Source organism: Eubalaena glacialis, chromosome 16 (genome assembly GCF_028564815.1).
Source record: "Eubalaena glacialis isolate mEubGla1 chromosome 16, mEubGla1.1.hap2.+ XY, whole genome shotgun sequence".
NCBI lineage: Eukaryota > Metazoa > Chordata > Mammalia > Artiodactyla > Balaenidae > Eubalaena > Eubalaena glacialis.
The window spans coordinates 33,653,410-33,669,600 of NC_083731.1; the positions used below are offsets into that span (position 1 = coordinate 33,653,410).

General features: G+C 35.0%; 1 protein-coding gene across 6 annotated transcripts in view; it reads right to left on the bottom strand.

Moving 5' to 3' along the window:
- The window catches only part of PIBF1 (progesterone immunomodulatory binding factor 1), a 207,935-nt gene that overhangs the window by 104,382 nt on the left and 87,362 nt on the right, over window positions 1-16,191 (bottom strand). The gene's annotated exons all lie outside the window — the stretch shown is intronic.

Sequence of the window (16,191 nt, forward strand, 5' to 3'; positions counted from 1 at the left end):
AACACTAAAGCATCATAAACTAATCTGATGAGGGACAGTCTTTTCTGAAGTGTGACAAAACCAGTGAATTAAGATGATTATTTCCAGGTTTGAGTGTCAGTGTAGGATAAAAACAAATCACAGGGAATGAAGGAAAAAGAAACCAAAATGATAGGATAGGTGTGAATGAGCTACAAGAAAGATTAAAGTTTCTAAAAATGTAGTTTACCTAATGGCTAAGGTGGTAGGATGGAGATGTGACAACATTCAAAAAACATTTAAAAAACAGACATACAAACAAGGAGCAAAGTTAGTGTGACACAATAGTGTGATATATCTAAATTCTGTAAGGAGTTAAAGTTGTTGCAAAATGTACACACAATTTTAAAAATATAAGTGCAACTCACTAGCATGAATGTCTCTCATGAAGGCATGTAAAACAGAAATGAAGAAGAAAAACATAACATAATAATGAGAAGAACTAAGTCACTCTGTTAGGTCTACTTCCTCGTCTCTAAATTTCTCTCATTAGACTTAATGGACTAAATAGCTGCTTATTAGTTTTTCTATACGATACTACCTTGGGATTTTCAAACAACTAGATAGACAATATTATGTCAGCACAGTTAACATATCATGTTATTATCATACTTTTTATTTTCTACAGCCGTTTGTCAAATGAGAAAGCTTATAAAATTTCAGAAAATGTCTGCATACCTAGGTATTTATTTAACTGTCTATTTATGGCTACAAATGCATCAGGATAAAAATGAAATAATAAAGTATCTAATATAATCAAAGATAATAAGTATTAATTGAATGAAAATAATTAAACATTTAAAAATTTCACATTACTACTTTGAAGAAATGCTTTCTCTCCTTAAATATTTTCTGGAGCCTCACCTCTCTCCCTATACTTTTCCTATATATACCCTTCCATCCCAGTAACTGTTTGTTGCTTCTCATGCTCCTCCTCCCTAGTCTGGGGGAACGTTGGCACCTTCATTATGGCCCGCTGCCTCTTCCTTTTCTCTCACTTGCTATTCTAACCGAGACCCAAAGCAGTAGGAGGCTTTGGGTCTTGGTTAGAATAGCAAGTGAGAGAGAGGTTTGTGATCAAAAGTCAGAGATGAACTCTATAGGATTTTACTACGAGGAAACTTGAACTGGCACGACTCCTGTCAGCATGTGTACAAACCAATACAAAGGAAAGGAGCCCAACATTTTAGTGCCTTATGTTTATATTTGCTATTCATGTATATATATGCTTTTCACTTAATCATCTCTAAAATTCTAACACAGAGTTTCAGATTATTCTCTTTTCAGAGATAAAGAAACTGAGACTTAGAAAAGTTAGTAACTCGCCAAAGTAAGTAACAAAGCTGGAATTTGCACCCAGGCCTGCCTCAAATTTCTGGGCTCTTACCCTATAACAACCTGTATCCAAGAGAGAAAAAAATTTCTAAATAAAAATAAAGTATGTACCAAAAAGACATATACAAACTCCAGCAATACCCTGTTGGCAGGTAAGTGTGGACAGACACAACTAAAGAAGGAAGACAGCAGAGGCAAAGGGCATGACTGAAAGGTGAAAAAAGAAGATGAAACAGGCCAGGGCTGTCCACGAAAAGAATCAAACACACAATGACTCCCCATGGGGAGAGTAAACCTGGGTTTAGGTGTGGGGTTTAAGGAGGTTCAGGTCATTGAAGGTGTTATAGATGTCCTAGAAAGAAATCTAGAGAGAAAAGTTATTCCTGTTGCTTTGGACAAAGTTGGCTCTGTGCCCCACCAATACCTACAGTATGGGTGTCAATATAAGATAAGGCCTTTCCCTCAAATCATTCAGAAGGCAAAAAGGTGTCACTTTTTCTTCGAGTTTTTATAAAATCCTTCCCATTGAGTATTCTCTCAATAACTTTATTTTGAAATATAAGACACTGTGTAGGGAGGACACATTGGCTTGCGAAGACCATAATCAATGAAATTTTGATGCTAATATTGTTCTCTTAAAGGAATCAATAAATATGGACGCTAAGATACTTAACACATATAATAATTATTTCTGGGATGCAGCCTCACAACTACACCAAAAGCAGGTGTTAAAGATTATCTTAAAAAAGAAACATTATCAATCACACTGTGAGGATCACAAACACACCAAAAGAACAAATGGAAAAAAAATTTTTTTGAATGGATACTGTGGCAAAAGATGAAAATCTGACAACAGTACCATCTAGGGATTCCGACAGTGAAAAAATATAAAAAGCAGTGAACTTCCTTCCCCCTATTGTATGACTTATCATATCAGACAGGCCAACACTGGTGCATCATGAAGTACTCTTTCCACTGGAAGGTAGATGATGTCATTGATTTTGTCTCCAGAAAGAGGGCAGACAGCAGAAGCAAGAAGGACTACAATTCTGCAGCCTGCGGAAGGAAAACCACATTCACAGAAAGATAAGATAAAATGAAAAGGCAGAGGACTTCGTACCAGATGAAGGAACAAGACAAAACCCCAGAAAAACAACTAAATGAAGTGGAGATAGGCAACCTTCCAGAAAAGGAATTCAGAATAATGATAGCGAAGATGATACAGGACCTCGGAAAAAGAATGGAGGCAAAGATTGAGAAAATGCAAGAAATGTTTAACAAAGACCTAGAAGAATTAAAGAAAAAACACCGAGAAGAATTAAAGACCAAGCAAACACAGATAAACAATACAGTAACTGAAATGAAAAATACACTAGAAGGAATCAATAGCAGAATAACTGAGGCAAAAGAACGGATAAGTGACCTGGAAGACAGAACAGTGGAATTCACTGCCACAGAACAGAATAAAGAAAAAAGAATGAAAATAAATGAAGACAGCCTTAGAGACCTCTGGGACAACATTAAACGCAACAACATTCGCATTATAGGGGTCCCAGAAGGAGAAGAGAGAGAGAAAGGACCTGAGAAAATATTTAAAGAGATTACAGATGAAAACTTCCCTAATGTGGGAAAGGAAATAGCCACCCAAGTCCAGGAAGCACAGAGAGTCCCAGGCAGGATAAACCCAAGGAGAAACACGCCAAGACACATAGTAATCAAATTGGCAAAAATTGAAGCCAAAGAAAAATTATTGAAAGCAACAAGGGAAAAATGACAAATAACATGCAAGGGAACTCCCATAAGGTTAACAGCTGATTTCTCAGCAGAAACTCTACAAGCCAGAAGGGAGTGGCAATGATATATTTAAAGTGATGAAAGGGAAGAACCTACAACCAAGATTACTCTACCCGGCCGGGTTCTCACTCAGACTTGATGGAGAAATCAAAAGCTTTACAGAAAAGCAAAAGCCAAGAGAATTCAGCACCACCAAACCAGTTCTACAACAAATGCTAAAAGAACTTCTCTAAGTGGGAAATACAAGAGAAGAAAAGGACCTACAAAAATAAACCCATAACAATTAAGAAAATGGTAACAGGAACATACATATCAATAATTACCTTAAATGTGAATGGATTAAATGCTCCAACCAAAAGACACAGGCTTGCTGAATGGATTCAAAAACAAGACCCATATATATGCTGTCTACAGGAGACCCACTTCAGACCTAGGGACACATACAGACTGAAAGGGAGGGGATGGAAAAAGATATTCCATGCAAATGGAAATCAAAAGAAAGCTGGAGTAGCAATACTCATATCAGATAAAATAGACTTGAAAATAAAGAATGTTACAAGAGACAAGGAAGGACACTACATAATGATCAAGGGATCAATCCAAGGAGAAGACATAACAATTATAAATATATATGCACCCAACATAGGAGCATCCAACAATTATAAATATATATGCACCCAACATAGGAGCACCCAACAATTATAAATATATATGCACCCAACATAGGAGCACCTCAATACATAAGGCAACTGCTAACAGCTATAAAAGAGAAAATCAACAGTAACACAATAATAGTGGGGGACTTTAACACCTCACTTGCACCAATGGACAGATCATCCAGACAGAGAATTAATAAGGAAACACAAACTATAAATGACACAATAGACCAGATAGATTTAATTGATATTTATAGGACATTCCATCCAAAAACAGCAGATTACACTTTCTTCTCAAGTGCACACAGAACATTCTCCAGGATAGATCACATCTTGAATCACAAATCAAGCCTTGGTAAATTTAAGAAAACTGAAATCCTATCAAGCATCTTTTCCGACCACAACACTATGAGATGAGAAATCAATTACAGGGGAAAAAACGTAAAAAACACAAACACATGTAGGCTAAACAATGCGTTACTAAATAACCAAGAGATCACTGAAGAAATCAAAGAGGAAATCAAAAAAATACCTAGAGACAAACGACAATGAAAACAGGACGATCCAAAACCTATGGGACGCAGCAAAGGCAGTTCTAAGAGGGAAGTTTATAGCAATACAAGTCTACCTCAAGAAACAAGAAAAATCTCAAATAAACAATCTAACCTTACACCTAAAGGAATTAGAGAAAGAAGAACAAACAAAACCCAAAGTTAGTAGAAGGAAAGAAATATTAAAGATTAGAGCAGAAATAAGTGAAATAGAAACAAAGAAAACAATAGCAAAGATCAATAAAAGTAAAAGCTGGTTCTTTGAGAAGATAAACAAAATAGATAAATCTTTAGCCAGTCTCATCAAGAAAAAGAGGGAGAGTACTCAAATCAATAAAATTAGAAATGAAAAAGGAGTTACCACAGACACTGCAGAAATACAAAGCATCATAAGAGACTACTACAAGCAACTCTATGCCAATAAAATGGACAACCTGCAAGAAATGGACAGACCAATCACAAGTAAAGAAATTGAAACTGTGATTAAAAGTCTTCCAACAAACAAAAGTCCAGGACCAGATGGCTTCACAGATGCATTCTATCAAACATTTAGAGAAGAGCTAACACCCATCCTTCTCAAACTCTTCCAAAAAATTGCAGAGGAAGAAACACTCCCAAACTCATTCTATGAGGCCACCATCACCCTGATACCAAAACCAGACAAAGATACTACAAAAAAAGAAAATTACAGACCAATATCACTGATGAATACAGATGCAAAAACCCTCAACAAAATACTAGCAAACAGAATCCAGCAACACATTAAAAGGATCATACACCATGATCAAGTGGGATTTATCCCAGGGATGCAAGGATTCTTCAATATATGCAAATCAATCAATGTGATACACCATATTAACAAATTGAAGAATAAAAACCATATGATCATCTCAATAGATGCAGAAAAAGCTTTTGACAAAATTCAACACCATTTATGATAAAAACCCTCCACAAAGTGGGCATAGAGGGAACCTACCTCAACATAATAAAGGCCATATACGACAAACCCACAGCAAACATCATTCTCTATGGTGAAGAACTGAAACCATTTCCTCTAAGATCAGAAACAAGAAAAGGATGTCCACTGTCACCACTATTATTCAACATAGTTTTGGAGGTCCTAGCCATGGCAATCAGAGAAGAAAAAGAAATAAAAGGAATACAAATTGGAAAAGAAGAAGTAAAACTGTCACTGCAGATGACATGATACTATACATAGAGAATCCTAAAGATGTCACCAGAAAACTACTAGAGCTAATCAATGAATTTGGTAAAGTTGCAGTATACAAAATTATGCACAGAAATCTCTAGCATTCCTATACACTAACAATGAAAGATCAGAAAGAGAAATTAAGGAAACAATCCCATTCACCACTGCAACAAGAAGAATAAAATACCTAGGAATAAACCTACCTAAGGAGGTAAAAGACCTGTACTCAGAAAACTATAAGACACTGATGAAAGAAATCAAAGATGACACAAACAGATGGAGAGATATACCATGTTCTTGGATTGGAAGAATCAACATTGTGAAAATGTCTATACTACTCAAAGTAATCTACAGATTCAATGCAATTCCTATCAAATTACCAGTGGCATTTTTTACAGAACTAGAACAAAAAATCTTAAAATTTGTATGGAGACACAAAAGACCCCGAATAGCAAAAACAGTCTTGAGGGAAAAAATCCGAGCTGGAGGAATCAGACTCCCTGACTTCAGACTATACTACAAAGCTACAGTAATCAAGACAATACGGTACTGGCACAAAAACAGAAACATAGATCAATGGAACAGGATAGAAAGCCCAGAGATAAACCCACACATCCATGGTCAACTAATCTATGACAAAGGAGGCAAGGATATACAATGGAGAAAAGACAGTCTTCTCTTCAATAAGTGGTGCTGGGAAAACTGGACAGCTACATGTAAAAGAATGAAATTAGAACACTCACTAACACTATACACAAAAATAAACTCAAAATGGATTAGAGACCTAAATGTAACACCGGACACTATAAAAGTCTTAGAGGAAAACATAGGAAGAACACTCTGACATAAATCACAGCAAGATTTTTTTTTGATCCACCTCCTAGAGTAATGGAAATAAAAACAAAAATAAACAAATGGGACCTAATGAAACTTAAAAGATTTTGCAAAGCAAAGGAAACTACAAACAAGACGAAAAGACAACCCTCAGAATGGGAGAAAATATTTGCAAACGAAGCAACGGACAAAGGATTAATCTCCAAAATATAGAAACAGCTCATGCAGCTCAATATTAAAAAAACAAACAACCTAATCAAAAAATGGGCAGAAGACCTAAATAGACATTTCTCCAAAGAAGACATACAGATGGCCAAGAAGCACATGAAAAGCTGCTCAACATCACTAATTATTAGAGAAATGCAAATCAAAACTACAATGAGGTATCACCTCACACCAGTGAGAATGGGCATCATCAGAAAATCTACAAACAACAAATGCTGGAGAGGGTGTGGAGGAAAGGGAACCCTCTTGCACTGTTGGTGGGAATGTAAATTGATACAGCCACTATGGAGAACAGTACGGAGGTTTCTTAAAAAACTAAAAATAGAATTACCATATGACCCAGCAATCCCACTACTGGGCATATACCCAGAGAAAACCATAATTCAAAAAGACACATGCACCTCAGTGTTCATTGCAGCACTATTTACAATAGCCAGGTCATGGAAGCAACCTAAATGTCCATCGACAGATGAATGGATAAAGAAGATGTGGTACATATATACAATGGAATATTAGTCATAAAAAGGAATGAAATTGGGTCATTTGTAGACACCTGGATGGATCTATATACTGTCATACAGAGTGAAGTAAGTCAGAAAGAGAAAAACAAATATCGTATATTAATGCATATATGTGGAACTTAGAAAAATGGTACAGATGAACCAGTTTGCAGGGCAGAAATAGAGACACAGATGTAGAGAACAAACGTATGGACACCAAGGGGGGAAAGCGGTGGGGTGGTGGTGGGATGAATTGGGAGATTGAGATTGACATGTATACACTGATTTGTATAAAACTGCTGTATATATTAAAAAAAAGCAGTGAAGATGACTTGTTTTGGAAAACTATTTTAATTGTTTTAATTAAAAAAGTGCCTCAAGTGATATTGAAGGTTCATGTAATGAGACTGAAGCATTCTTTTACATAATGTAATTTTAAATATTTACATATAACTAAATCAAGCAAGGATTCTAAAGCCAGACTGTGTGGGTCCACACCTTCCCCTTACTACCTATGTCTCAGCTTCCATAGCTATAAAGTGTGAATAATTATAGTAATATCATCATGTTATGAGGATTAAATGAACTAATATGAGTAAAATGCTTAAAACTGTGCTGGTACAGCAAACACTAAGTATTTGTTGAATGAAATTAAATACTCAAGATTGCCAGACACTTTTTATAAAAATTTTAAAAAAAGGGCTGTCATGGGTAAAATGATAGGTGACCTTACATGCTTTCCTGGCCAAGCAGTTCCATTTTTCAAACTGGCCTACATGTCTCTTCAAGTTTCATATGAACCATAAGATGTTCTAATTACTTGAAATATAGAAATTTTGGAAGCACAGAACTTGATTTTTTTTCCAGTTAGTAGAATGTAAATATCTTATCCTTACCAAGACACAGAACTATGTCTTCAAAGTCAAATAATTTTTCATTTGCCCAGCTAAAGAGATGCACTGGGAAAAGCGTGCTGATATCCAGGAAGCAGTCCACAAATGGTGACCCGCCTACTCAGACCTGGGAATGGCCGCAGAGAAGGAGGTGGATAATGACCACTGCTACTTGTGGAAGCTCCTGAAAAGCTGGCATAAATGCTTTAGATGAGAAATCAGCAAACTTCTTCTGTAAAGGTCCAGAAGCAAAAATTTTAGGCTTTGTGCAGTTGTAGCATGAAAGGAGGCATAGATGATCCATAAGCAAATGTGTGTAGCTGTGTTCCAATAACACTTTATTTATGGACACTAACATTTGAATTTCATAATTTTCAAATGTCATGACATATTCTTCTGATTTTTTTCTAATAATTAAAGAATATAAAAACCATTTTTAGCTTGCAGGCTGTGCTAAAACAGATGGCAGGCTAGATTTGGTTTGGCTCTGATTTGAATTGTCAACCTCTGATTAGAAGCTCTGGAACATTACTGACAACATGCTAACCAAGTCCATGACCCGGCTCTTACTGCTGCTTGGAATAAACTTATTCATATCTATTAGACTATTATATTCTCTGCACTGGGTGTTCCAAAAATTGCTGTCTTTTATTAAGACATTCAGAGCCCTCTTCACTCTCCTTTGACGACTCCCTCTTTACTAAGATCAGTTATCTATCCAGCAAAGGTTTCTTCTGCTTCCCAACTTTCAATTATTTTTTTGTCTGACGCTCCCACCCCGGCCATAAAGTAGAGAAATAAATTTGAATACTGGCACAACCACCCATTGGCTATACCTTTTTTAATCACTCAAAGAAACCCAGCTTTATTGGGATATAATTTACATACATAAAATTCACCAATTTTGAGTATATAAGTCTATGAGTTTTGACAAATGTTTATAGTCATATAACCATGGCCACAATCATGATGCAGAACATTTCCATCAAACCCCCAAATTCTCTGTGCTACTTTGAAGTCAGTATTTTAACCTACCTCTGGCTCTTGGTGACTGACCATCTGTCATTAGTTTTGTCTTTTCTAGAGTGTCACAAAAATGAAATCAAACAGTATGTAGCCTTTTGTAACTGCCTTCTTTCATTCAACATAATGCATTTTAAAAGATTCACCCATGTTGTTGCATGTTGAGTAGTTGGTTTCTTTTTCTTGCTGAGTAGTTTTACATAGTATGAATATACCAAAATTTGTTCATTCATTCACTATCTGATGAGTATTTGGGTTGTTTTCAGTTTTGGACCATTATGATAAAGCTGCTGTAAACATTTACAGACAGGTCCTGTGTGGACACATGTTTTTATTTCTCTTGGGTAAATAACCAGAAGTAGGACTGTTGAATCATATAGTAAGTTAATGTTTAACTTTATAAGAAACTGCCAAACTGTTTTCCAAAGTGACTGTACCGTTCTGCATTTGTACCAGCAATGTATGGATACTCCAGTTAATCCACAGTCTTGTCAACATCTGGTAGCAATAGCGTTTTAAAATCTAGCCATTCTAGATTGTAGAATTCTGGTTGTCGTGGTATCTAATTGTGGTTTTCGTTTTCATTTTCCTGATGACTGATGATGTTGAGCATCTCTTCTTTTGCTTATTGGTTATTTGCATTTCTTCTTTCATGAAATGTCTATTCAAACCTTTGACCCCCTTTTTTTTTTTTTTTTAAATTGGAATGTTTATCTTAAGTTGTAAGCATTCTGGATACAAGTCCTTTATTAGATACATTTTTGGCAAATATTTTCCCCAAGTCTGTGTCTTGCCTTTTCCTTTTTTTATCAGAAGAGCAAAAATTTCTTTTTTGGTAAAGTCCAATTTAACAAGTGTTTTCTTCATGCTTCACGCTCTTTGTGTCCTATTTATGTACTCTTTGATTAACCCAAGGTTAATAAGATTTTTCTCTTATGTTTTTTTTCTAGTTTTTGTCCTTATATTTAGATCTATGAATGATTATAAATTAATTTTTATATTTTGTTTGAGGTAAGGGTTGAGGTGTAGTTTTTTGCGTATGGATATCAAAACATTCTAGCATGTTGTTGAAAAGACTATATAATTCCTTATTGAATTATCCTGGTACTTTCATCTTTTTCTTAAAAATTATTTTGGATATTCTGGGTCCTGTACATTTCCATATAAATTTTAGGTTAGTTTCTCATTTTCTACAAAATACCTGCTGAGTTTTTCATCATGATTGCACTGAATCTATTCATCACTTTGGGGACAACTGACACTTTAGCAATATTCAGTGTTCCAATCTATGAACGTGTCTCTCTACTTATTTAGGTCTACCTTACTCTTTCTCAGCAATATTTACTAGTTTTCAGTGTCGTGTACTTGCTTCATATTTTGTTAATTTTATCCTTAAATACCTAGTATTTTTGATGCTATTACAAATAGTATTAAAAAACTTTTAATTTTCAAAATTTTCAACTGTTTATTGCTAGTATACAGAAATACAATTGACTTTTTTCATGATGACCCTGTATTCTGTAATCTTGCTAAAGTTACATTAGTTTAATAGCTTGCTTGTAGATTTCAGCTATGACATTTTAAGAAAACAACCTCCTTCAGACTTAATTTCCTCACTTAAAAAAATTAGCATTTGTGAGAAATAACAGAAATTGAGAAAAAAATTAATCAAGGAAGGAAAAAAACTCTCAAAGCATTTGGCACAGTATCTAACCCACAGAAAGTATTTAGCACTTATTAAACCTCTTCCCAAACTTCACAGTTCTTACTACAAGTTTCAGCAATGTTGACGTGTCCCAAATTTTTATCTTATAGGCCTGATCTTTCTCCCAGGCTTGAGTTCCTTAGTCCCATCTATTTACCATATTCTTATTATGTCAATGGTGTGTTAGAACTTCAAGTACAAGTCCTAAATCAATATCATAACCTTCATTCATCCATGAATCACCTCTGCTTTCAGAAAGTCTTATTTCTGATTATGAAATCATTGTCAACTCCACTATCCAAAATTTTGTAGGAATCACTGATAACTGCCCCAAACATACTTTCAAATCTAGTCAGTTACTGAGTCCTTAATAACCACGACAGCTACTGTTTAATGCTGATTATGTGACAAACTCTATGCCAAACACTAATTTAGTCTTCACAACAATTCTATGAGTTAAGTTACTATTACTGTCTTCATTTTATAGATGAGGAAACTGAGACACAGAGGTTAAATATCTTTCCTAAAGCATGCACCCAAGTAACAATAGAGCCAGTATCATAAGCTGGGCAATCTACGTCCAGAAACAGTAATCTGAAACATAAATTATATTGCCTCTAATGTGTGCAGACCGTAGGATCCACTTGTTTGTGAAGATAGTGGGACTGGGTACTATTAGAGGATATTTGGGGAAATCCAAGAAATATTTAATGCTCCATTAAATGCATTAATGCACCCTCAGCATGATGTTCTTGAAAAAGACAGGTGCAAAGAGTCCAGGAGCAAATGGGAAATAAAATTATGACTATGTTATTAGCTGGGTTCATAGTGAAAACCCCAATTCAGAAGTCTCTGGTAGATGTGGATGGAGAATGAGATAGGTTTAAGGTTTAAGAGAGGCCATTAAGCCCCAGTCCCATCTTAACACGGGCTAGCTTCTGAAGACTAAATACATCAGCGTGTATATACTGCCAAAGACTGAAAATTGCAAGTGATCTCCAACCCTGTTTTTCTAGTCACAGGAAAAGAGGAAGCGGAAGAGCAAGCTGTCCTCATGATTTTGACCTTTTTGCTAGAGACTACCCAACTAGAAACATGGCCCGAACAGTGTCTTGGAATAGGATACAAACATATTAGAAATTTCTTTTCTCTAGGAAAGGGAGGGTGGTGAGTAGAAAGCAGGGTAGAAAAATCTCCACAAGTCACCATCCCCCAACTGTATTTCTAAAACCAATTTTCCCATCTATTCCCTATGCCATCACACCAATTGAGGCCATCGTTACATGTCACCTGAGCTTCAGGTGCTCCTATTCATGGTATCTTGAATTACTCTGAATATATATATAGAAGTATATATAATATATATATAAAATATGTCTTTATAGATATATTACTGCCAAGTTAATTCTCTAAAATGATTTTCATCACATCACCCCTCATTGCTCACTGAAGAAATATAAGCTCTTTATTCTGACATTTCAGGCCTACCAGAATATGAAATTATTTATATTCTCTACCTAACTGTACACTCCAAATCAGTTGACTGAATTATCTGTTGTTTCCTGACAATCTTTTACTTTTTTTTTCTCCTACATTTAGGAAGGTTTATAAAGTTTTGGGAATGCCCTTCTCTCAGATCTGCATATCACAATTCATACTTCAGATGCTTGTTTCATATACCACCTCCGCTAATAGGTCATTCCCGATTCTCCTTTAAAATAGATAGGGACATTCAGAGACCAGTATCGACTCCTTAAGATAGAGAACATTTTGCTTTAAAATATAAATATGTGTATACATTTATTCTTTCTGCTCTTTGGAAACAAAAATCATGTTTTAAGTTTTTTTTTTCCTTCTACAGTGTTATGCACAAAGGTTCAATGAATATTGAGTTGAATACTTTCTAGCCCAGCATAAGAAAAATTCAGAGAGATTTTACCTGCCTATTACTGTTACCATAGCCCACACTCCACCAAAGAGAAATCTGAGCACAGCACAACGTATTTTCCTCCACATTCTCCTCTGAAACTATGGGGAGAGATATGTTTCTCTTTTGCTTTCTGAGGTTCATTGTAAAGTACAGAGTTCATGATGTTGGCTCCCATTTAAAATAAAAGGAACTAAGGCAAGCAGTATTAAACATTTGGAATTGACAGGAAGGAAGCCTTAAGTTCATCCGCATATTAAAGAAATGAGGGAGGCAGAGAACATTTCATAGAATTGTGCAACGGATACTCAAATTCTCACAGGGAAGAGGCAGTCACGGCAATTAATTTCCATTAGGTTCTATTATAAAATGGTCAAGGAAAATGAGTTTAGCTGTATGGAATTTTACTTTAGGTACAATTATGTAGCTATAAATTTGTAACACCTATCAGATAGTATTGGCAACTAAAAATTCTTAGAAGTGTTTATAAAATTATATCATAATTTTTACAAATAAAATTCATAAAAAGCAAAAAGTTAGATACCTTTTTCATAGTTCTATTCAAATGAACCCCAAGAATTACTATTGCTGTACTTTTTATTGAAAGCTTATAAAAAGTTTGAGCCATTAGTTCAACATTTCTCTAGTGCTCTCTATCATCAAAGACATATGTATGGTTTAAGAAGTCATAAACTTTAGCTATGTCTTGGTATACCTTAATTTGTAAATGTAGCGCTTAAAATTTGTGGGATGAGAACTGGTACATAAGCCTGCAGAAAGGCTGTTAGAGCTTACAATTTCTTATAAGTGTAATGCTTAATATCTAAGGGAGCTATTGATAGTGGTGGGCAAGGGGTAGTTTCTATAATGAAAGAGGCATTATTTACTATATTGGATAACACATATAAATGTACAGTAGCTAGCAACATGGAAAACTGGCTAAAAAATTGTTTTCCTTTAGAAGCATTCAGTTCATAGTTTTAATTTTCAAAAATTAGAGACCAACACTTTAGTTAAACAACCTGATTTATATTTTACAAGTGCTATTTGGGGTCCAAAAAAAAAATGTTTACTATATACAAATGATTGAATTTAATAACACATTTCCCATTTAAACATGTTGACTTATTTCTGGATCAATGCACAGTTTAACCAATGGCAAAAGTTGAGAAGTGAGTAAGAATAGACATGTCCTGTGGTAGCAACATACAGAACATTCCATTCTCATAAATGACAGGCTATTAACCATACCTTGATTTTCCTGTAAACTACTTTAAAAAACAATTTCAAAGCTAACATTTCATTGTCATTTACAGGTATATGAGTTCCTTTACAGGTTTACATATGGACAGTCTATCTGACTAGAATGATCTGGGTGCACCCTTGCCTGGAAGCTGGGAGATGTATTCTTTTGGGCATTTTCCATCTCTGTGATTTTGGACAAAAAGAATTTTAGAAATGGTAGGCATCATTACATTTGGAGTATCTATGAATATTCTAGCTAATAGAAGTTCATATTTGGGGTCCCAGTGAATTAGGACAAAACATCTGAATTCTAATAATAGATATGTGGATGTCAGTTAAATTTCACTGTTTGAAGACCCATTAACTCATTTCCTGCTTTTAACAAATACACAGATTAGACTTTTCATTTGTAAAATAAAAACACATTGCTTTTAAGCTAAAAAAATCCATTTAAAATATACATGGATATATATTTTAAAACTCACAACAATGCAAGGGAAATCCCAACAGTAAATTACTAATAATTAAAATAAACAGTAAGTTGAGGAAAGGGATCCCCTTCTTCAGAGAGCCTTGTAACAAGTCAAGTTATCCATCTGCATGAAATAGTTTTACTAGATTGTGTCAGAGACTGCTCCTAACCCTTTATCTTTATCGTACTGAATAGAGAACAGACACAACTGAACTTTAAAAGTCAACTAACTGGATGATGAGAATAATAATAATAGTTAACTTTTACTGAGAACTTAAAACTGTATAATAAATATCATTTAGTTCTGTGATTCACAGAATTATGTAATATATGTTACGTTTTCTTCTTTCATTTACAAGTAAGACACTTTAACGGATAAAAGGAATTGAAAATATCCTCACATCTGGTAACAATGATTTCTGGAATTTCTTCATATCTAGTAACAATGATTTCTACAGAAGGAGAAACTAAATGATCACATATCTGGCATATGCCATAGAAATAAACAGGTTACACATACATTTATTAAAACCAGGAAGGGCTAAAAGTTTGCTGACTGAAAAAAATAAGTAGAACAAAAATAAAACATGAAAGTCATTATATTATTAAAGCATTCAAGATCTTACTTATTGAATCTTAAACAGAGTAAAGCAAAATTCAATCGCTATATAGAAGAAAGCAATTATACGGTCTAAACGAAGTTAATATAGCTTAGCTTAAAGCTAGATTTTTACACTGTTTCTGTTGAAAACGTCCAACTCTGTTTCTTTAACCCTTAATATCATTGCCATGATGTTCTTAAAAAATGTTACTAAAAGTCATGTAGGATGTCTTTTAATTCATAATAAATATGTCACAACATCATATGGTACAGAGTCTAGAATCTTTAAGGTGCCATTTGCTCAAGAGCAAGTAATTTGCTAAATGTCACGTTAGTAGGTTGAAAAGATAATCCAACTTGATAGAATTTTAATAACTCCTAAAATTCGCTGATACCTTAAAAAGTTCTGGTTGGATAACTTAAAAATAAAATCATATTCCGATTGGAGGATCTGAATAAATACTAATTCAAATGACTTAAAAGGCATATGGAGTGGGTTGAATGGTGGTCCCTCCCCAAAATGTATGTCCATGTTCTAATCCCTAGGACCTGTAAGTGTTACCTTACACGGGAAAAGTTTTTTTGCAGATGTGATTAAGTTAAATATCTTGAGAAGAAGAGCCTGTCCTGGGTTATTTGGGTGGGTCCTGAATGCAATCACATATATCCTTATAAAACACATACAGGGGAGAAGGTGATGTGAAGACAGGGGCAGAGACTGGAGGTGATGTGGCCATAAGCCAAGGAAAGCAAGGAATGCCTGGAGCCCCAGAAGATGGAAGAAGCAAAGAACAGATTGCCCCTAGAGCTTGTGGAGGGAGCATGGCCCTACAGACACCTTGGTTTCAGACTTCTGGCCTCCAGACTATGAGAGAATAAATTTCTGTTGTTTTAAGTCACCAAGTTTGTGGTAATTTATTATGGCAACCACAGCTGCCATATTAATACAGTATCATTGTGAATTTTGTTGTTGTTGTTTTGCTTTGGTTTCCAGAGTTCGGCTTTATTTTGCAGTACAGAAATCATTTGGAGCCATTGTGAGACAGACATCGTTGAAGCAGAGAGGCTCTGTCAAACCAATACTGCGTTGCAGTTTGGTCCACTGAAGAAGCCACACCTGGGCTACAAAAGAAGCTCTACATTTACCTGCTTTATGATAGGTTTCTTTCCCCTCTGCTCTCATCAATTTTATTAGGTTAAAA